This window comes from Dipteris shenzhenensis, chromosome 33 (genome assembly GCF_047967505.1).
Source record: "Dipteris shenzhenensis isolate YYH24624 ecotype China chromosome 33, Dip_SZ_1.0, whole genome shotgun sequence".
Classification (NCBI taxonomy): Eukaryota; Viridiplantae; Streptophyta; class Polypodiopsida; order Gleicheniales; family Dipteridaceae; genus Dipteris; species Dipteris shenzhenensis.
Window position 1 is genome coordinate 1,191,116 of NC_141628.1, and position 24,084 is coordinate 1,215,199.

The 24,084-nt window shown below is 41.3% G+C and overlaps 1 pseudogene; it reads right to left on the minus strand.

Annotated features, from left to right (window-relative positions):
* Positions 1 to 520: 520 nt before the first annotated feature.
* LOC147879519 (anthranilate N-benzoyltransferase protein 1-like) lies at positions 521 to 2,041 on the minus strand (annotated as a pseudogene).
* Between the last annotated feature and the right edge of the window lie 22,043 nt (positions 2,042 to 24,084).

The following is a 24,084-nucleotide window of genomic DNA, read 5'->3' on the forward strand; positions in this document are numbered from 1 at the left end:
GGCCATATTCCACCGCTTTCCCCCGAGGCACTAGATGGACATTATCATGACAATTTAGCATGTTTACATAACCTCACGCATACATTTAATCAAAGAAAAAGAGGATGCGTAGGCTCAAGCGTAAGCGTAGAAAGATAAGGTTGTCTCACAAGAGATGCGTTAGCCAAGATGAAGCACTTGAACATGAGATATTGAAACGGTTGAAGCCGACTATCGTAGCTATTCTAACAGCTCAAATTTTGAAGATAAAATCCAACGATCGAGGACTCTCCAATCGTCTTCCCCCAAAGCTCTCCTTAAGAGAGAAAAAGATAAAGTAGATATTACTTGAAAAAGATTTTGGCTATACTTTTCCACAACCGCGACGGAATACATTGCATGGGTGAAGCAAATGTCTTTCGTCTCCATGACTTTAAAGGGTGTGACACTAATTGTGAATTTCTATTGTGAGAGAGCTCAAGGATGATTAGACAGGTAGCAAAGCAAGGGGAGCTGCAGAGACCCTCTACCTTATACATAGCTACTCGTGAGGAGGAAGATCGAGGAGCCTGTGCATGGCATTGTGAGTGAGGGGAAGGCAGATGTCCACCCCTTCCCCTCGCCTTCCTGGGAACAGCACCATCTCCCCATCGCCCATCATCTTGGCTGCCCTCACTGCCTCCGCCTTCCCCCACCCAAAATCCACCTCGTACACAGGAAACCTTGGCGAGCTCGCTGCCTTCACCGATGCCGCCCTCGTCTGCCGCCTGCTTCCAAACGTGTTGCCGTTCAGCTCTAGCCAGTGTATCCTGCCCCACATCGTTTCCTCGTTGCACCGCTTCACCGCTCCGTGGATCCTCGCCGCTGTAGCTCCCAGACTCTCTCCCAGAATTTCCCCCGCAGTCGTGAAAGTAGACACGAACATGGCCGCGTTGCCAAAATACCCCGGCGGAAGCTCTGGGCTAAGCCGGCTTCTCATGTTGGCGATCACGCCGAAACTTACTGGAGCTGCATCCTCCAGATCGCGCCCCCTCGTTATGCGCCGCCACCAGTGCGCGCAGAGGACTTCGTAAGAAGTGAATGGAGATTCTGGTCTATCCTTGTTTGCTTCCTGCTTTAGTCGACTGATGGTCTCTGTAGTTGTATGAAACACCCTTTCCAGTAATGTCTCGTTTTGTCTCATCGCACCGACTAATTGTCCCTTGAGAGAGAGTTCTTCCGGCGGAAAATCTACGTGAGCCTTTTGTTCGGAAGGCTGCGCAATCTTCAAAGCTGTGCGCATGTGTAAAGGCGCCATTAGGACTTCATGAAGTGCCACATAGAGTAGCGAGCACATGGCTGTGGGCATAGCCGACTGCAACACCACCGCATCTAAACCTTGTGATCCGAAAAGACTCAAGGGAATCCGTTGATTACAGTGACACTTGGGAGTAGCAAAAGTTTACGCGCTATCCGAATAGGTCAATCAAGAAAGGATATTCTGTGCCAGAATCGAGTCAGAACGAATTGTCCAGAGTAATAGATAAAAATGTAGAATCACATTGAAGCCTGGGGATAAATGTAGGGGTCTCCTATTTGTCTTATGCGGAGCATTGAATAACACGCATACCTGGATGGACAAGAGAGGCATGCAGTAGATCATATTGAATGGATGCACTTCCCACCGCGCTAGTCTGTTAAGGAAAGGCCCTGGTTGAAAATCCATGACTTGTATTTGGTAGAGGACTGCATCCACGGTAGCTTCCACAAATTCAACACCTTCATCGTTACAGTCTATGAAGTTTCTTCCATCAACAAGCGCTAGCCGCCCAGCTGCGGGGAGAAAATGCACCAGAACAGTGGAAAGGCTCTCTTTGAGAGAATCAACGAACGCAGCTTGGTCGTCTAAGCTGACAAGAGGGTAGAAGAGGACCCTCCGGGTGTAGTGGAAATCACGCCAGAATATGTCCAAGCTCGATAGGAAGGGGTGGTGTCTGAGTGTGGGAGTCGCTGGCCTGACGAGGCAAGTGTCAACCAGAGTTACCTCAACATTGTCGAAGGCAACTGATGCAGCATGTTCCATGACGCTCAGATGAAGTGTCGAACTCTGGAAACTAGGAAGTCTGTAGATAGTAGGGATGAAATAGAACAAGGGGCACAAGGTCCGGTTCGGTTTAAAAACTGCCTCCGCCTCTCAAAATTTGGGTGGTTAGAAGTTAGTCAATAGCCCCGATACGAACATAGAATTTGAGAGATTTAGTTATATTGCCATTCAAAGATTCGGTTTAATTGTCAAGCTTGCTGGTTTGATTGTCATTCACCTGGAAACCAACTGGTTAGAACTTTTTATTTCCCGAACTGTACGCGAATACATGATGTGTAGACTACAAAGAACTTTACAGATTGAAATCCGCAAGCGATTGAGATAAAGCAGAGATTGAGAAAGTAACGTATCAGTAGAGCGCAAATTGCATGAAAAGTAAGAAAAGCATTAACAAATATATATATATATATATAATAACGAAAAGGCAAAAACCATTAACAATTCGCTATGAAAAGCTAGAAAAGCATAACAAAAAGGTGAAAAAGCAAAAAGAAAGAGGAGCATTTGCCACTCGCATTACACGAGGAGCCAATGTATTTATTGGCATTGTTCCTTGTGCTTTAATTGATTCACTCTATTCACTCTCCTCTCAAAATTCAATTAATTAGTTCACTAAGTTAAGTGTTGTAATTAATTAACGTAAGTTAAGTTTTGTAATTAATTAATTACCTAATTAACCTAAGCTCTCCTCTCTCATCCTGCAGGCCTCTCCGTCCCTCCCCCGCCCCTTCGTCTCCCTGTGCTTGGTTCTCTTGTAAGAAAATAGTACGCAGCGGAAGATAACAACAAAACGCAAGTACACGATGGAAAGCTGGAGAGAATACAAAAAATTCTGATATACCAAACTGCTGATACAACTGATGGTTGGCTGTCCACCCGTGCGCTCTACAGACAGAGCTTCGATGGTGATCTAGACAGATGCTGGACGGAGGACTATGAGCGTGAAGAACTGGTGATCTGATGATAGGGGGTGGCCACTTATATAGTGTAAGTGGTTGACGGTCGGCCCTGTAATAGGCAGTCGGCCTAATAGACAGTCGGCCTGGAAGACCACCGACCCTTCAGAAAACATGCCGTCGGGCAGATGAAGGATCGCGCATAGGTCATACCGTCGGGCCTGGGGCTACCGGCAGCCCCCGGACCCTGCCGCTGGGGGCTTTGCCCCCAGACCCCCACCGGGGGCCTGCGCCCCCCGGACCCCCTGCTATCGGGGGGGCTATCGCCCCCCCGAACCCCCCCTTTGTGCAGACGGGTATCTACTCTTGGCTCCTAAGCCGTCTCATAACCATCTGGTCTACTCTAAGACCCCTTCCAGTGTCTAAACTGGGGATCCCTCCCAATATCTGATACCCATCATGGCTTCTCCTCATATGGGGGCCTTACAACATTGGGTACACAGAATATTGGTGGGTTACATGAGAGGTGGACATTTGAGCTAACTCTAACATCTCTCTCCATCTCCCTTTCCCTCTCCTACCCCTCTCCCTCTCTCCCCCTCTACCTCTCCCTCTCTCCTCCTCTCTGCCTTCCGCGCCCTCCCCCCTTCTTCATATAATAGATGCTGAGGCGTTGCAGAGTCTCTGGAAGGTTCATGATTCGAGAGCCTTCGTTAATACATGATTGAGAGCCTTCATTGATTATTTGCAGCAACCTTTGTTAATTCCCTTCGCTCCCCATTTTTTGAATGTCGCGGCGCCACCCTCCCCAACTAATTAATTGATTTATTTTTGGGAACGTTAGGGCCTCCTATTTGAGATTTATGTACTTTCGGACATTTTCCACATATAAGTTTATCTTTTTGAAAGAGGTAAATCAAGTTGACCGCTTCCATCTTCAAGCTAAATCTATTTTCAAAGGCATGCAAAGGCTTTTTTTGCTATCCCTTTTCTCATTCTCCATGCCGCCCTTTCACCCTGCGTCCCTCCTCAAGTAAAGCTACATAACATATCACACTTGATTCATTTTTTCCCAGCTTCTACTTCTACCACTTACACAAAGGAGAAAATTAGACGATGAATTCGAAGGAAAGCCTAAGAAACCAAAGAAAGCCAAGCTAGGCAAGGCACATTGGTCTCTCGAATGGTTGCAAGGAATCAAAATGGCCAAGACATTCGAGGATGTGGTCAACATCTCCCAGAAAAGGTAGAGAAAATAACACGGAGAAGAAAGGGCACCAGGACAAGATTAGAAGACAAGCACCATGAACGAAGACTGAGATACTAGTTTTGATTTGATCTCAAATTGATAGGCAATGAGCCTACAATGACCTCTTAGTATATAATGATGGCATTTGCAAAGAGGAGAGGTTTCACGAACCCATCATCTATAGTAGCCCCTCTAAGTATCCTTCTTAGGATTTTTTGGAGCTGACAATTTCCTCTTGCAACTTATCCGTCGTCTCAACTTTGGCAACTTTGCAATTAGATCCAACTAACTCCATCCACCACATCTATTTTTTATGTAGGGAGTGTGGCATCATGTGTTTCCTTTTTATCAATTACTTTCATTCCCCCAGTAGAGGAGGAGTCGGATGGATTCCTTTAATTAATGTGTGTAGTCTCGATGGTGACTCACGTGTCGTGGGGATCTTGAAGGAATGCCGATGGAGTCTCCACTCCAAGCTACTCCGTGAGAGCAATGCAAGGCACGAGCCATTTGCATGTGTCACTCAAGCAGCTCCCGGATTGTTGCAGTGTGTTTCCATGAGTAAAAAAGAGGGAAGGGGGAGAAGGGAGAAGAGAGGGGGGAAGGGAGGGAGAAGAAAAAGGAAGAGGAGAGTGAAGGGGGATGGAGTGGCACACACAAAGGCACTCCAAAGGAAACAAGAGAACACCCAAAGACACTCTTGAAGAGAAGAGGTAGCTTGTATTCCAAACTTGTGCATATAACAATGAAGACCAAAGTCAACCATTTGGTCTTTAATACAAGTCACCTTTTGAAGGGAGGGCCAACCCTTTTCCTTTTAGCACTCTCTCTTTTTTTACATTTATAAGGCTCTTGGGCCACTAGGGTGCCAAGGCATCTTTACTATCCTTTCTATCTCTCTTCTACTGTTTCACTCTTGCTATCCTTTCCATCTCTCTTCTACTGTTCCACTCTTGTATGTCGGAAATAGCACTTGTGCTAACCATATAAAAGCACCAAATAGCGCTTGTGTTAGCCTCACGCCTCCGAGGCCTAAGCTATTTGGGGCTCAAACCCCCTGAGGTCTATAGCCACTTGAGTTATTTGTGATAGTTTGTGGCTTGAGCCTCTAACTGCTTGGGTTATTTGGGGCTCAAACCCCTTAAGACCTGTAACCGCTTGAGTTATTTGTAGTACAAACCCCGTGAAGCTTGCACTGTACTCCTTCCATGGCTGCAACCATTGAAGTAAATCATGAAGCCTTATCACCTCTAATCACTAATTACCCTGCATTCTGCGACTGTACCCTATGGATGTTAACATGCCCTCTGTGTTGCTGAGATACCCTCGGATCAGTCACACTGGAGGAGGTGGGTGAAGAGGACCATCTAGAGGACTGCATAGCAGTCTAGTTGGCGGGGAGTGAGCCGAGTCAGGTACAAGCAAAACTTCCAAAAATGGGTGGTGTACATGTTCTTGTATGTGCGGATGTGATGGCCATGGAGATTGCAGACGTGGAGGTAGAGGCGAAGGTCATGAAACTAAGTGGGGCCGATGTCGGGATTGAATGCAATCTAATTGTTGAGATTTTGGAGCTTGTCGTCAATCGACCAATAATTGAAGAATTAATTATAAATTTTATAAATAATTAAAAATTAGCTAGTAATAGAAGGCTCAAGCATTACGTGGGCATGTAAGGATCAAGCCCTATGTGGCCACATATTAAGGGGTGTGTCACATGTCTCCCATCAGATTCTCTTTCCCACTCACTATACCTACACCTTTGCTTCTAAAGATCATAATTTGCAAAGATAGATATATATAGTGTTGCAAAAACACACTTTTTTGAGTCTACTAGGTCAATATCAATGGTTTGGGAAAAAAGTCCAAAACAAGAGAAAAAGTCCAAAAATTATAAATACAATGATTCAAATAATTAAACTAATCAAGCTACTAGCAAAGCAAAATAATTTCAACCACTGTGCTAGTTTAGGACAGTCACAATTTCAACCACCGGACAGGTTTAGGACCATCACAATTTCAACCACCGGGTTGGTTTAGGACACGATCAGTGCAATTTCAACCACCGGGCTGGTTTAGGATAGTCACAATTCAACTATTGCTTTTCATTTCTGAATTTCACAATTAGACAATACCAATATATTGCTTTTCATTACTTTATTTTTGTTCAACCACAATTTCAATTAGTTACTACTGTTTGACTTGAACCATCATTGGGATGGTTTAGGATAATCACATTAAGTCCAAGCCATCTTGGTCTAGAAATTAAGTAGTATATGACCCAAATAGTAGAAAATTAAATTTAACTAATTTAAGTACTAAGAAACACAATAATTTTAACCACCAGTCTGGTCAACAACTAATGTTTGTTCGACCACCCTGGTTCAAGACAATCACATAATTGGTGTTTGAGCTGAACCAACCACGGTTGCATGATGTCTCAACCATCGGGTTGGTTTAGGACAATAATAATATATTGCCATTCTATTGTGCGAAATACATTGTTGTTAATTTTTGTTCAACCACGTTGGTTCAGGACAATCATATAACTGGTGTTTGAGCTAAACCAGCCATGGTTACATGATGTCCCAACCACGGGGCTGGTTTAGGACAATCACATTAAGTCTAAGCCAACCTGGTTTAGAAATGAAACAAGTAAACTATCCCAAATCTCAATCACAAATAACCACTGGGATGGTTTAGGCAACCACTAACATGCATTGTATCAAGCATCTATATGATGTGCTCGGTCAAACACCTTACATCCCATCTACTTTTATAGATGTCCTTTTGATTTCGAGAAACTCATGCATTTTCATGTCAAAACATCATCACTCTAGCAATGACTTCCACACTTAGGTTGTCCCTCCTTTTCTTGCTTTCTATTGAAGTCCACGGACTTCTTGGATTGGGATGATCGTGCATTGTTGCAACTCTACGTTCAATCAGTGGAGCCACATTGGTCCTTTTGATTGACAACATTGTGTGCCCAAGCCTTTTCTCCTTTGTTTCAGGGGACACCAACATGCCTAATGTCTCTTCTTTCAATTTATGTAGGCCATTTCTCAAGTTAGAGAGCATCGCCTCTTGGGTGTGCATCGAGGTGTTGATAGGGTTGTTACTCTATAAACTTTAGGGTACATGCTAAAGGTTGCGAAGACTCAAGACTGGTATTCACTTGAATGGAATGATGTTGCTACCTCGAATGCTTCCACCAATTGTGACACCATAGCTCATGTTCTTCGCTCCAATGGCAATGATCAAATGAGTGTATCTGCAATTGCTTCCTGATGTGTTACTGCTACTCTGCAAGGAGTCTTCTTTCTTCTCATTGTTTCTCCCTTCGTAAACATTGCAAAGGTGTCTTTCGTTGCCATTTTGATACCGTGTCAATGCTTTCCTCGACTCGCAATCTGCTCCTTGTGCCTTGACCAAGCTTTTCATCTTTGTTGTCTTGCAGCCTCTGTCTACTTCTCTTGCAAGCCATGGTAATCTGCATGTTTCCATTGATGCCATGGCCATGATCAGTCAAGAATAGACCCAGAGAAGCTAGCTTGTGAGGCGAGCAAAGAATAGAATACAACTTACCCAAAAGAAGGCAATGCCAAACCAAAGTCAGTGCAAGGTCACGTCGAGGTGCATGCGGGTTGTAGGGCATTTGTATGGCGAGGGTAGGTTGCAAGTACTTAATTTTCCAAGATTCGATGGGCAAGAGGTGTGAAAATTCAAAATTTGCAGAAGTAGCTAAATTTTCAGCCGCCAGGCTTTCCCCCTTCGGCGATACATATCAGCAAAATTGGATATCCCAAACAAGTGCAATGTGGCTTGAAATGCTTCAAAATACAAATAGGCCAAAGGGCACATTATCGGGTTTGATGCTATGTATTATGAAATGTAATGACCTTTGGCATGTTATGAGCCCTATAGTAAGCAAGTGCATGGAAAAAGAAGCAATTCAAAATTGTAAATAGTGTTGGATTTATTAAGAGATCTTTGCACATGTGCAAATTGCACATTTTCAACTTCTTTCATTTTAGAGTGAATCTAAATACCAATATCAATAACGATCGAAGTTTTAAGACCACCATGTAGTAGTTCCATTAGTTTGGATTCCAAATTTTCAATCTATTTTGGTTTTTAACAAATCAAACAAAAGTTATGGAGCGTGCCCTCAAATGGGTGTGCATCACTTTAGCACAACATTGCAGGCCTGTTAACCCATACCTAATGTTCTCATTTTGGTGTGTCCTTGGGTTAAGGAGAATCTCATGTAGTGTGCTTTTGAATGACTATGGTTGCATGTATGTATCGAAAAAATTGATGCTTTTGAACAAAATGCTATATCTTATACTCTTCAGGATGCATGCTTCACATGCAACATAGAACCTATAATGCTTTAACGATCTTGTTCCAAATCATTATTCCATAATTTTTTGGTCTCATCTTCAAGTTTGGAATGTGTACTATAGCTTGAAGACAAAGTTTGCCAAATTCTATTGAGCAATGCATAAGTTTTGGGTCATGCAAGATACACATATACAAAATATTCCCTGAACCTCACCAAAAATAGCTACACCCAAGCAAACAATGACCTTACACAAGAAAAAATAATTGATCACCACTAGCCCCAGTGGTTGGTTAAAATTATTGTGTTAATTCATAGTAGTTAAATTATTTAAGTTTAATTTTTGGGCCGGTTCGGGTCATATACCAGTAAGTGGGCTAGGTTGGACTTATGTGATTGTCCTAAACTAGCTCAGGGTTGGAACATCATGCAATACATCATCAAGCTGGTTCAAGTCAAACAAGAGTTATGTGATTGTCCTGAGCCAATATGTTGAATAGAAAATAAACAAAAACTTATTTTACAACCGAAATAAGAGGTAATGAGCCCGGTGTTTGAAATTGTTGTGTTTCCTCCTAGTTAAATTAGTTCATTTTAAATCAGTTTATTTTACCCTCATTTTTACTAGTAATATATAATTCAGCTGGTTAATGTGATTGTCATTTAGTTGTTTAATTTTTTGATTTCTAGTAGCTTGATTAGTTTAGTTAGTAGTGTCATTATCCTAAACCACCCTATGGTTGAGATTGTTTTGTTTGGTAGTAGTGAAATTGTTTTTCCTTTTAGTAGCTTGATTAGTTTAATTAGATTGATTAGAATTTTTTTTATTTCAACATAATTTTATTTTTGCATGTTGGGTGAACAGACAGAGTTGTATCTTAAGTTTATGGCTCAGATTCCTAATCTTTAGATTGGGCAAACGCATTTTGAGCATTGTAAGCCCTAGTATGTCAGGAAACTCAAAGATAGGAATGTGTGTTGTGGTAAAACACTTATAGACTTTGACCTGGCCCATCAATGACTTGAAATCTAGTTGTGTTGGAGCATTACTCCATGGAGATAGAAGCCCATGTCTTGCAGATGAATGTGCAGTCTATAGGCCACCTAGATCCTCATCATTTATTGCAAGGGAGACCAAGTTTTGTAGCATAAGGTCTCTATGGGAGCTAGTAATCCATCCAAGGGGAGACATTGAGTGGCACCACATTGAAAGCATTTGTGGCACATCCACAGATTTTAATCCAAAGAAGAGGTAATGTGATGTGTGCCAAATGAAATGAGGGAGGACAACCCTGTTGCTCTAAAATAGAGGATATTTGAACATGTTAATATTGAAGAATCAAAGAAAAACAGATGGCTACTATCGTATAAGAGCACTAAGCCAAGGGAGCTTGTAGAGCACTTGGTTCAATCCTTCCCACCAAAATATGTGCTTCACAATTTCATGGCCAACTGGCAAGATAAGCAGCTCAGGAAATGCCTTGCCAATTTTCCCCATGACACTATTGTCTCTGTCATAGATTTTGCCAAGAATTACTAATTTCAAGAACAAGATGAGATACAAAGTGCTCAATGTTACAACAAGTAGATATTAATTCTAGTGCATATCACATACTGTCATTTGCCTGTTTCTTGCATTACTAATTCCAATCTACTTGTTGCTGACTTGGAGTTTAGGTCAATGCAACACACATACCATTTCTACATTTCATATGATAGGGAGCATGACACTATATTTGTGCAACATGCTTTTCTATTACATTGGAAATGGCTAAAAAATGATGATCCCCATATACAAGAAAATATAAAACAACATTGGGTGTGGTCAAATGGTGCTTCCTCTTAGTTTAAATCAACCCGTGGATTCTACTTTGTCTCAACGTTTAAATCCCTGATCAGTCTAAACGTGACATCTAATTTCTTTGGGTTTAGCCATGGCAAGGGCGAACATGATGGATGCAGTGTTGTTATTAAGTGACATTTGTTCAAAAAGCAACTAACATGCCCTCAAGAAAAGCTCAATGATGTCCATGATGCTATAACATGACTCACAGCCAACCTCTCTATAGGGGCACAATCAACATATGGTAAACAAAGCCTCGGGAATATTGTCGTGCAAAGAGTGTTCCATGAAGTGAAAGTGAATGAAGTGCAAAGGAGCTATAAACAAGATTGTGATGCCATTAAAGAAACTCATAGTTTGCATAGCCTATGGGAATCTTTAAACAACCGCATGCTCAAAACAAAAAAATTTCTTGTTTCTGCAATGCATGCATCACAGGGGATCATGACAATTATGAGGACATTACAGCTATGAAAAGATGGAAAAGATTCAAGTTTCCCTCTACATGAAGATGGAGAGACAAATGATGACCCAAAGCCTCAGGAATAGTGTCATGCACAGAGTGTTCCACGAAGTGCAAAGGAGCTATAGACACGATTGTGAGGCCATTAAAGAAACTCATAGTTTGTACAACCTATGGGAATCTTCAAACAACCGCATGCTCAAAACAAGAAAACTTTCTTGTTTCTGCAGTGCATACATCACAGGGGATCATGACAATTATGAGGACATTACAACTATGAAGAGATGGGAAAGAGTTCAAGTTTTCCTCTACATGAAGATGGAGTGACAAACAATGGAGAGACAAATGATGACTCACCACATTTTGGGGAGTCTTTTGATGACCTCACTGACTATCTGGAAGAGGGGGATAACTTTGCAGTTGTCACTGACTCTGGGGAGAATGAGGAAGATGGCCCATATTTTGTGTTGCAGTGTACCAATCCCAAGCACAAGGTTAAGGAAGCATTTAAGTATCATTAGGGGAACACTCAAATTGTATTTAGACACACATGAGCACAATATGGGGTATCTTGGAGTAGTGGATGGCTAAGACCGATGGCTAAGATTGTACAAGAAAATGTATTATAAGAAAAATGCATCCCACTTATCCTAGAAAAATGGATAAATCCCAAACCCATCGCACTTGTTTTACAACCACTGTGCTTATTTTATGTAAATCTCAAATAGTAAACCCCCACCATGCTTGTTTTACAACCATTGCACTTGTTAAATGTAAATACAAAATAGTAAATCCCCACCAAGCTTATTTTACAACCACTAACCCACCACACTTTCTTAGTAATCCCAAATGATTGGATGTGTTTGTCTTACAAAGGGGGGTGTGTGTGTGTAAAATGTATGCCACATATCTTGTAAAAGCATTGGGCTGGTGACCACATTCATCTTGTATTGATTTTATAGGAAACCATCGTGATCCTAAAATAGCTTATATAAATGCAATTGTTGATATGGCCCTTGAGGGGTCCCCTTTATGGGGGCAAGGGCCATATCGACATGCCGTATATGTCCAGTGGCATGTCAATATGGCTCTTGCCCCTAAAGGGGACCCATCGATGGCCCATATATCATATGCAACCAACTACCGCATTGGTGACCACGTATCCTATACTACCACCTTGCTGGTTGTTGCAATCCTAGATTGTGAGACCACTTATGATGTACTACCATCAAGCTAGTTGCGATCCTAAAATAGCTTCTTTGTATAAAGGAAGATTCTAAAATATGTTAGTTTGTATAAAGGAAACTTGTATTCGAATGGCTGCAAACATTTGGCAACCCTGGCAGATTGACAAGTGCCACCTCTTGGTCCAACTTCTCAAAGAGGGCTTTTAATCCATGCATAAATGCATAATTATATTCATCATCCATAGGAACACGTCCAATCCAAGTGTACTTGTGAACCAAAAAAAACATTAATGAAGTATTATGAGCAAACAATCTATTTAAACAAAACTAAAAATTATAAAAGAAGTATGCTACAACACACATATAGTTACCACTCATGCCTCAGTGCCTTTCCTACCACCACTGCCAATGTGAAGTACCTTGGGTCCACATCATTATTCTTGCTACATGTTGCTGGTGGTTCCACATACCTAGATTTGCTTGAAGTACCTTGGGAATGGTGATTCCTACAATCACTCCCAATGCGTGAAGTACCGTAGGTCTGCATATATATTTTTTATGCCTCGTTGGTGGTTTCACATACCTAGATTCTCTTAAGTACCTTGGGTCTGAATACGTATTCTTGTTGCCTGTGCTGGTGGTTCCACATACCTAGATTCTCTTAGTATTCTTCCAATAGACCCCATGTACATACGATGGCCTCAATCTACCATGCTTCACCACTTTCTGGATGTTTGACCTGCAAGGTTTGAGTATATTTCCCATCCATCAAAGTATTTTTGCATCGTCAAACAAGTATTCAGGTGGGTTCGGGTACACTTGTTTCTTCATCTTGCTTGTGCGAATCATCAAAAAACTCCCCCTCAAATGTGATATGGATCATGCGACCTATCATAAGAGCTCCTTTGTCATCTTTGATGACTTTTTTAGGTTATTGATGTGACAGTAAAAGTTTTCATTGGGGGGATTCCAAAAGTGTCTACATGGGCCTCGAGTGCTAGAAGAAAGGGTGTTTGTGCCGATGGAGGGGTGGAGGTGACGTGTGGGGTGGTGGTGGTAGTGGAGGTGGAGGTGGAGCATCAATCGGTGTCCAAGGAGGGGTGGAGTCCATGGTAGGAGTGGCGATGGGGTCGTAGAGTAGGCTATGTCTTAGGAGCCCTACCTTGGCTAGAATGCACCATCTCATCTACATTAGTTGACCCCCTGCAACATCCCCAACTCTTCTTATGACCTCGATCCCCTGTGGTTGACAATGTCTCACTATGGAGAGATGACCTCTCTCCACTAAAGAGTCGTGACCTCCCTCCACCAGGGAGTCAAAACCTCTATCCACTAGGGAGAGGAGGCTTATTGTACAACATGTGAGGTGCATTATGTAGTCTTCCTAAACACGAAGAGGACCCTTTTGAGGAGAAATCTGGAAGTAGCTCAACAAGCTTGAGAGTAGTCAAAACAGGATTTGAACCAAGGAAATGATCAAGGAGCAAGAAGAATGAACTATGGAGTCACCCGTGAGAGGTAAGAGGTTGTCATTTGATACTCCCAATCACTTTCTGGATTTCAAATTCAATTTAGATGATGAAGTCATGGAAAACGGGCCTTCCCTCTCCAAATGTATTGTTCATTCTTCTTTGTCAACTTTGTCAAGGGTTGACACACATGGGAAAGGTACCACACAAAACAATTGTGCCACTTGATTTGGCCAATGAATCACATGACTTCCTTTGTCAGATTTTTTTCGGACCCTAATAGGTTTTTCAGCACTGAAACTTGACATGTCTAGGCTAGTACTATTAGGTACTAGTGCACAATGTTGTTCACATCCACTTCAAATAGAGGTACAATTGACAATTTTACATCCAGGAATTCCTGCTCCTCATCATCGTCCATTTCTATAAGCATGTTGACATAGTGTGCAATCAATGGTGTGTTCCCATTCTGTAGAACCACCTTCGAAGTCATTTCCAACCGTAGTTTCTTTTTCCCACTTTTGACTATGATTTTGGATGCTCCCCAATCTTGCTTGATCCGTGCCGTCTTGAACCAAGGCTAGCCCAGTAGCATTGGGAAGGACAAATCCCCTTGTTCAATTTTTAGAACCACAAAAATTTACACCCTCAATGCTGATTTGTTGGTTTCAAACAATGCCCATTTGTTGAACATGCCATTGATCCATCATCCTTTCTGGAATGGGGCCTCTTCCATGTTGCTCAATCCCATATTTCTATACATACTATGCAGAAGAATGTTCACAACCAATCATCCATCCAAAAATGTGCCTTGTATTTCTTGACCATTGCAATGTACTTTTATGGTCGTGACCTTGTAGTCCATATCATCCAATTCGACCTGCATGACTGGTGGATCTTTCGCATCATCTTGGTACTCTTTCTCGTACGGGGTCTCCTTCGTCTATTTCAAATTTCCATCATTTAGAAATTGCTATACAATTTTTTCCTGAAAGGCTGGAACTAGACTCAGTAGCAGCAGCTGATCCAATGTAAATTTTATTGACGCTTGTTTCAAAGCCATGAACAATTCTGCTGAGAGGCCATCCTCACCTGCTGCATTCTGATTCCCAATTTTGATATGCAGATTTTATGTCGAGCTAAGTTGGCAAATTTTTTGTTGGACTTTTTGTCTGATCGCCTGTCAGATTTGCCATAGCACCAGGTTTCTCCTTTGGTTGCCAGACTGGGTTCTTTGCCTCTTTAGCTTGTATCTTATGTATTTCCTTGAGCCTTGATGTGCATCATGCTTTCTGATCTTGGAAAGACGATAGCCGATGTTTGTAAATGGTTACAGCCTTTACATTTACATGGCATGCGAGTCCTATTTATGGCATATCACGAGATGTAAGTATCATGGCAACCTTTATTTTCATCTTATACTAGCAACATTGTGTTAAATAATAATGGTTCTTAATTATTCGTGTAGGGAACATTGGAGTCTGGTGGTTTGGGACCTTGAAGACAACTATTGTTGGTTTGTCAACTCGATTGCAGGCTTTCATGGCTCAGTGCAAACGTAAGTATTCTATTAATCTATTGTTACTTCTATATTATGTACCTTATGTAATAGACACACTAAGTTTTTTTAATATGTCATGATGAGCAGGTCGGTTGAGAAGTTGGTATCTGCTATCAGAGAAATAGGACAGTACAAAGACTCGCTAGACTTCCAAAAGCGTTTAGTAGTAGAGCAAGAAGATGGGCATAGTTGTGGATGGAGAGTTGCCTATAACTGCATGTTGATTTTCAAAGAAATTTTCTCACTTAAGCCACAGGTCTCATCGGAAGACTCTTTGGAGCTCAAATATTCAGAGGAGGACATACAATTGTTTAGGGCTGAAATCATTCGAGACCTAATTGCTGCCATTAGAATACAACGTGCAACTGAAGCAATATTAGAGCTTGCATTTCTAGGACATATGCTCTCTCTAATGACTTAATAGTCAAGTGATGGAAATTTAATTCCATAGATACTTATGTGTTTTCTAAAGTAACTGTAATAGACAAGAAATGAAACTACAGTTCCACAAAGACTTTTTAGTTCTCTAATATAAAGTTGTAATAGACAAGAGAGACAAACATGAGATCTTCTAGGCTGAGCTCATGGAAGGTGTTTTTTAACACCATATGGCTTTGAGTTATATGATCTACTTCTTGTACAAATGTGTCATGCTTTTTTTAAAATGTACTCTAGTTTTAATAACATGTCACTCCATTTAGGATGGCATGTGACAAAGACCTATCAAATATATGTTGCACACACAGTGATATCTTTGAATTTTAAGAACAAGCATGGAATAATCATTAAAAAACAAATGAAAAATAATCCATCAAAAACATGTTTTTTTTAAATATTTCAAGAGTGTCTTATGAATCAAGCAATAGGCAAGAAAGGATACAAGTATGATGTTACAAGTTGGAAAGTTGCCATGGTGTTTTTGAAAAACACTATAATGGCTCAACATAATAGTTTGTAACAAAAAGAAACAAGTTGAATTACATTCAAGTGGCCTACCTAGAGAAGTTGTGTTGCAAATTTGGGTCATGCTATTTGTGTTGTTGTGTTAGTGTAGTGTATACTAGGGAGTTGTCTAACCAAATATACATAGTTTTTTCCTTGCCTATTTTCTAGGTCAAGTGTTTTTCTTACCCAAATATGGTCGAGCTTAGAACCATGAATTGTTATAGGTTGCTGAATTGCTTGTTTCATATCATGGTACTCCATGAAGTGATGAAGTTTTGTCATGCTTTCACTTTTTTCATTGTAGTCAATGTTGAAGTCACCTAATATGTAAGTTACATTGTTTGCAACTATTGTAGCTATTAAAGTGTCAAATGAATAAAGGACAACATGTGTGTTAATCTTGGGTTATTTATATATATTGAGTATCGCAATGTCATGCAAGTTAGAGGAATCTAATGTTGTTAGCAAGTACTCAATATCTTTTTTGTAGTGGAATGCTTCATGTTTGAGTATGAGGTTGTTCTTGTAATATGTCACTACAACTAATCCCTCTTTGCCTTGCCCATGTTGAAAATGCTCAATATTTGTGTTGTATGTTGTCTTTCTACGCATTTCGGAGAGACAAAGGATAGTTGCTGTGAGAATACTATTGTAGGAGAGGGTGCCACCATGGCAGAGATTGAACGATCTTGTCTTTAGCACGACTGCAGTGAAAACATCTATTTCTCTTTGCATGTGAAGTCCAACTATTGGAGTTTCTAGCAACGTGTTGTCATAAGTTGATCAAGCTCTTCTTGCATTATCAACCTTAATGTGCTTTAACTGAAGTTGTGATAGAATGAAAACATTGGAAGGCTTATGCACACAAGATAGCTCAGTGCAAACTAACTCGTGGGATTTGATGTTTGGAGGTTCAAAAGCCAAAGAGTCCATTGTGAGTCCTTGTGATGTTTGATATATCATCATTACTGCGGCAGACTATATTGGAAATTGATGCTGGCATATAATGTTCAGATAGTTCTTGCCTACTTGGGACTCTCGTTGTATTTGTAAGGTGGGATCCATCTACTTTATTTCATGTATAAAAATGTGTATTTGCAACGCATTTGTTTACCATTTGCATATTTTTGAACTATATCCAAAGAGGCTTTGTTTTTGTGCTTGAGTGTCTAAAAATACCATCTACCCAATTCACAAGGCCGTCGACAATGTCAAGGTTAGTAAAGCACACTTCCACTATCATGCCTGGCTTTAGTGCAACTCTTCATGCAAGCCTCCTCCCATTGCCTTTGGGTCTAATGGTATTTTAATGCCCTTGCTGCATGTTTTGTGCTTGATTTCTTTTGCTTTTAGAGAGTGTCCTCAAATACCTCCTCTGATGCTGAAGTGGTTGATGGAGGATCTCCTCGAGAGGGGCTCCCACTCCGGTCTCTACTCTTGTCTTTGCCTGGGGAGGCCGAAATGTGAAGTACACCCTGGGATGACATCTCCTGAGAAAGCCCGTGGGAGTCGGGTCCCAGGCTAAGATTCAGGTCCAACACCTGGTCCAGAACATGGTCAGAGGTTGCCTGAACTGTGGTGATGACTGCATCGGTGAAAGTGGTAGGGAGTGAAGATGAAACAGCTGCAGTCCTTCGTAACAATACACCTTTCGAGGAAGTCCCTGGTACAACAGTCGTCGTCACTGGTACAACAGAAGGTGTACCTGGTGCAATCCCTCCCATTGAAAGTCTGGAGATCCCTGGAGAAGCCTGGACAAGTGTGACTAATGGAGAGGCAAGTCTTGGCACGGGCACGACTAATGGAGGTACAAGACATGTCACTGATGGGAACCCTGTGGGACCGGTAACAGAATATACTGAAGAAGCTCCGGTGAAGACTTCATGAGGTGGCGCTCGCCGAGGTGTCCTCCTGATCGAAAGAGGAGAGGAGGCAGTCCCGGGGGAAGGAATACTGGAAGTGACAGTGAACGATGTGGAAGAGGGGGTGACAGGAGGTGAGAGAGATGATGAAGGGAGGCGACCTGTGACAATGGAAGGAGGGTTGGCCTTCCACTGATGAAGTAAGAAGGTGAGGCGGGGCCCACAAGTACAGGTATATGTGCCCCGACGCTTGCGAACTATGTTACGAAAGGCAGAGTAGAAGAGTGAGGCGAAATCATAGGGAGTGACCGAGAGAATGGAGTCTAAGGCAGAATGGATCGCCTTGGTGATGAAGAAGTGGCCTGGGGCAGAGTAGAAGTGCGTGAACAAATACCTCGCTAGAAGCGCCTCTCGGCTGTTTCCCTCGAGAACCTTCTTGCACTCATGTCCTCTGCGATGAGTTTTACAGGTAGACAAGAAGGACAAGAATGTGGGTGAGTCGGTGTGAGGTGGCAAAAAGGGAAGTGTGGGAAGACGGAGATATGTGGATACAAGACTAGGAGTGAACATGTGACGGGAATTCAAGAATCCAAATGTCTTCATTACCATTGCTGTTTTTCAATTCTCAAGACCATGATGGAATGTGGGTTGCCAGGCCTTAGTAGAATTTTGGATCTGTGTATGCTTTTTTGAATATGCACTTAATGTTGGAATAGGAAATGCAAATGCCTTTGTAAATGAGTTTCTTGATGCTCTTATTAGCTTGTTTCTTGTATTTATTATTTCATTATCTATTGAACAGGTGCTATTGAACAGAGAATGCAGAACGTTGAAGGAGTTGGGTATGGTCTGTGGCTTTTGTGTTTTGCTGTTTTTTTTATGGGAATTGAAAAATGGGGCATCCTAATGGATGCATGGTGGAAATTCTTTGAAATTGGCACCAAGTGTTATTGTATGAATTGACATCGGAAGAGAAAGGGAGCGAAGATGAGGAGGTGTAGGTGGGAGATTTCAAGATGGGAGTAGAGATCGTGAGGCATAGGTGGGAATAGAGTGGGGAGTGGATATGGGGAGGTGTAGGTGCAAGTTTCAAAGATGGGGAGAGAAGGCCGAGACCAATACCAAAACAATATATTTCCGTCCAAAGCTTTGGACACAATACAAAAGAGATAGATCCAAAGTCCCACCAATGGAGTGGTCCTCTAATCTTACCACAAGGTCCTTCTCCTATCTATCAGTTATCTCTAGACTCAAGCCCACGTGCTCGACCTCGAGTGTTTGTAGAATTTCCATCCAGAATTATCTTCTCAACCTTGCTGCCCTGAGTGTCAGCCTAGGTAGGCAGCCCTCTATGAGCTAAGTCTGTAGCTCCTCAACCCAGTTCACCTCCTAGTCATAGGCTCAACTAGTGCTACTCTACGCTCCTTCCTCCTCCCTGAAGTGCTACTATAGAAGATGATAAATGACGATTGGAGGCCCTCCTTTTATAGGCCCTTCAAGGGTTTGGCAAAAACTGACCAGCCTGCCCATTCTGGTTGACCAGACTGGCCGACCAATCTGTGTCCATCCGTATAAGGGCTCACAAACCGAGGCCGTTTTGGCCCACTCTTCTAGGGCCTTGGCCCTCCAATCAAGGCAAGGGCCCAGCCCTATATAAAGTCAGGTCCTTGCCTACTAGCAGCCTCCTTTGCTACTCCACTAGGCCTCCATGTGGTTGACTTGACATGCTGGACTGCCCCGCCCTTCTGTGTCATCTGCCCTACCAGACAGCCCACCATGCAGGCACCTCCAGCCTGCCCTTGTTGCCATGTGTGCGCCTCTTTTGTAGACCCATGACCTACCCTTTACCGATGCCTTTTGCCTTGCCATGATGTTCCTCTGTCATCTTGTTGTGTGTTGCCCACATGGCAGCTAGTTTGTTGCCCATGTGGCAACCCCCTCTCTATGTTCTTTCCTCTGGCCATGTCCTGCCCTAGGTCTCCCTCCCCCATGCTCTCCTCATATGGTTGATTACAGATGGGGAGGTGACCTCTCCAACAAGAAACTCTTCTCTCCCTCTCTTTTTATTCATCTTGTGTTTTATATTGTCCATTTGGAATGCCTTAAGCATTAGCAAATGAGATTGTTAACATAGTTAAAATGTCTATTCGGGTACGGATAAAATATATATGATCCAAAAAGGTATAGGAAAAAGGGTCGTAACTATTGGGATTAGCCGCATAACTAAAAGATAGGCAATATGTTCAAAAAGGTTAATGAAATTCGAATGTCTATCTTCTCGTATTTATCTATTTGTTGGATTGCCTCTGATTATCTATTTTCTAAACTTTCAAAATACAATGAGAGGGAGTGTGTGTGTTTCCTGTTATCTGGGTTCATAATGCTTCAGATTAAGATGAGAGATCCACACAAACACGTTAATTCTCTACCTTGCAACCCGTTCAATCTGAACTAAATGCAAAGTACTGAACCCTGTTAACGTTGGTGATCCTGTGGGTTCAAAAACTCAATCAAGTTTGGTGACCGGAGGAATGGATGAATGCCAACCTCGTGATGCTGCAATGGTAGAAGGGAATGTTGTGCAATCTCATGAGCATCAACACTCACACCTGTGGAGATCAAGACTGATGTTGTGTAATTTCTTAGGGAACACATGGAGAAAGACGCAAATTCAATCAAGAAGGCAACACCAAAGATGAAAAAGCTTATGACTTGTCACCCACAAGGGAATGGGCAAGTGCACATGGATGGGGCTACATGGATTTAGGATGGGAATATTTTTGTCATGGCTACTCCCATACTAAACCAAGTGGTTTGGGATGGGCTTAGGATGGAAATAGCCACTTTTTCTCCTATCCTAGACCATGGCCTCAAGAACTTGGCAGCTAGAATGGGGTCCCCTTTTATAGGGGTTTGAAAGAATCTTGAAAGCCTAGAATGATGACATGTGTCCTTGTCCCCACCTCCTAAACACATGAAACAGTGCCATGTGTCCTCTCCCACCTATTCATCCCTAGTTCTTTTGATTGTTAGCACATGGTGGGAAGGGATTAGAATAGAAATACATTTGATCATGGTTGGGACTACTTTTCCCCATCCACATGGTATGCGCTAAGACCCTAAGACCTATAGGTTTTCTTGTGTGGCAACATGGGCTCCTCTCCACGAGAGCTAGAGCAGTATTGGAGGAGCCAAGTTGGAGGAGGAAAACTCTATGTCCATAGATAGTGACCTCCTGATTGTGGTCACCATCTAGTGCCAGGCTGGCCTAGATTTAATCCCTAATCTGTCTCCTTGAAGGAGTGAGGCCAATGATTCTACCTTCTAGTGCCCTATCGTAAAGAAGATTGACTACCTGTTGTACCTGTTGCTTATCCGACGGTGAAAGAAGCACTTTGATAGTTGTGGGGATCAAGGGTCCTGCCATGGAGCCCCTCTCGCCAAACCAAAGCTTGCCACCAAAGAGTTGTATCACTAGGAAAAGCAATAAACTACACCTCCTGCTAAAAGGTGAGCACTGGAAGGAAGCGCCTTTGAGGAAAGGGATAAGGAGAGAGAGTGATCGTAGGGAAAGCCTTCTAACCGAATCTTTAAATAGGGAAAGCTTGGGGGTGACTCAGTAGAGGAAGGTAGAAGGTGAGCCCAACCAAAGTGCTTGTACAAGCAAGCTCACAAGCGAGGAAGAGAACGAAGTATAATGGGGAGCTGCTAATCCACTTGGGCTCAATGATGAAACTTTGAAGAAACAATGTGTTTGTAGTTTTTTTTGTGTACTTGTGTTGCTCCCTTTCACCACATGGTTTGCAAATATTGAAAGATTTATTTATCTTGTAAGAAATTTGATGAAACATGGGCTTATAGAGTCTGTATTGCAAGAGAAAATAGTGAAACAACAAAGAAGAAGTCACTTTGGATATCTTTTCAAGCAAGTTAATAGTTTCAAACATATAAACTCTTATTATATGTAGTTTTCTACAAAAGTTTGCTTGAAATAGGTTTAGAGATGTTTGGGAGCAAATAATTTGTTTTGGAGCAAGATCCATCAACTTTAGCAACCTAGAATACAAGAGCGGCCACCATTGGGGAGGAGAAGTTTGCTCACCTTCTTCTTTCAAAGATCACATGCTAAGAATTTGGTATTCTTCATTTACAAGTTTTGGTTCCTTTTACATTTGATAGTTTGACAATGTTTGTCATTTTCAAATGTGACGTGTTGTTTTATTGTAGTTTACTAGGTCAAGTGCACCTCTAAATTGTCCAAATGCAAGTCAATTTATTTATGGTTTGTATGTGATATTAGTTTTGTTTACTATTGTATATGTGTTGATGCTTTTTTTTTTGTGCAAAAGAAGGTTGTATATTATTTACATAATCGGTTTACATCATAGGAACATATAAGATTCACCAAAATAGCGACCTTCACAAATGAAGTGTTGACCAGAATAAATTACAAAAAAAAGACTTTGAGCATTTGGCTTTCAAGCCTCTTCATCCTTAACTTTTTGATTATCTACAGCCTTCTTTTTACAATCAAGAGCCCGTTACAATCGGAGAAGCACATTTGGTGGTTGGGTGCATCATGTGCTAATGTTATTGCCATTCATAATTTGTGTTAGCATGTTTGATACCTCCATTGGACAGTTTGTTTTAAATTTTGATTGTTTTACATGCAATAATTTAGCAATGTTTGTGATATTTAAATGCATTATGTTTTGTTTCTATGTAATTTACTAAGACCAGTGTGTTACTATACTTTTCTAATGCAAGGTCATTTTATTTATTGCTTCTGTATGTAATATTAAATTTTATTGTCTATATTTTATAGTTTTTGTGGCCTCTGTTTTTATTTTATTGTTTTTGTGGCCTCTATATGTGATATTAATTTTCTTGTTGTTGTTTTACCATGTTTGATGTGCTAATGTTATTGACATTTATACTTTTATGTTAGCATGGTTGATTTGAGTAACCATCATTAGATAGTCATGAGCTATTTTAATTCTTATTTCTATTGAGACTTTGAATTCTTGTATGTGTATGTATTGAACTTATTTGAAACATGTCATGTTTGGATGTTATGTTATATTAGGTGGAAAGTGGATGAAACCATGGAGGTCCATAGGAATAAGAAAAAGGTTGATATCCATTTTTAAATTGATGTAGAGAATGCACCATTTCTAAAGAGGAATGAATCTTCCTTAGCAAGTGGAAGTGATTTAACAACTCTTTGAAATCAAGGAAAAATACATATGGGTTTCTATGTAAGGGTGAGGATGGTTTGATAGGATATTGTTCGAAGGTTGATTGCTCATGGAGCAAGTAACCGTCACATCCAATATCAATCTTTGCTTAACAAAACACACAAAAGGATTGCAATGTTACGTGATTGGAATCAACATCTATGCAAGCTACAAGTGTTCATATGGCTACGAAAGAAACATGCTATGCTAGTATAGAGAAGAATAATAAGGAATTATAGGTGAAAGCTCAAATATTAGATGCTCAGTTGAGATAGAGCACTATAAATGCAAATCACTTAGAGATGCAAAACACATCTCTGAAAGATGATATTGGGAAATTGGAAAACACTAGCATTAATGAAAGATACTCCTATGGTTCCAAGACTTCGTAAGAGGAAATTGCATCGAATGGATGAACTATCCAAGAAAGGTGGTCACTAGAATCGTCAAGTGAGAGCTTGTATGAATATTTCAGAACTCAGCTCTATCCATGATGAACATTGTGGTGCCATGGGTGAAGTGTTTACAAAGAAAATGTTAGAGCCAACTCTACAACATCCCAAATTTAAAAATCTAAAATTAGAGATAACATCTGAGTCAATGAATGAAGTTGTGGAACAGTATAATGCAACTAATGCACAAGGAGTCTATGATGCTGTAGGGATAAGTACAAGAGCATGCTAGCTCATATTTAGGAGCTTTAAAAAAGTATGTCTTTCTATGGGAAAATAAGTTAAAGCCCCTCTTCTAAAACCAGCTGATGTGGATAAAGCAAGGCATGCTCTTAATTTGGGTGTAGTTGATTTAGTCAATGAGCCTCAATGTGTATGTAGTGCCCTAACTCTAAAAAGGAAGGTTTGGGAGTCTAAAGTACTAAAAGCATAGTCAACAACAACTTTAGGATGGATGTTCAAAGAGTTCTATATGCCAAGGTGAAGTTTCACTATATGCTTGTAGTATAATGC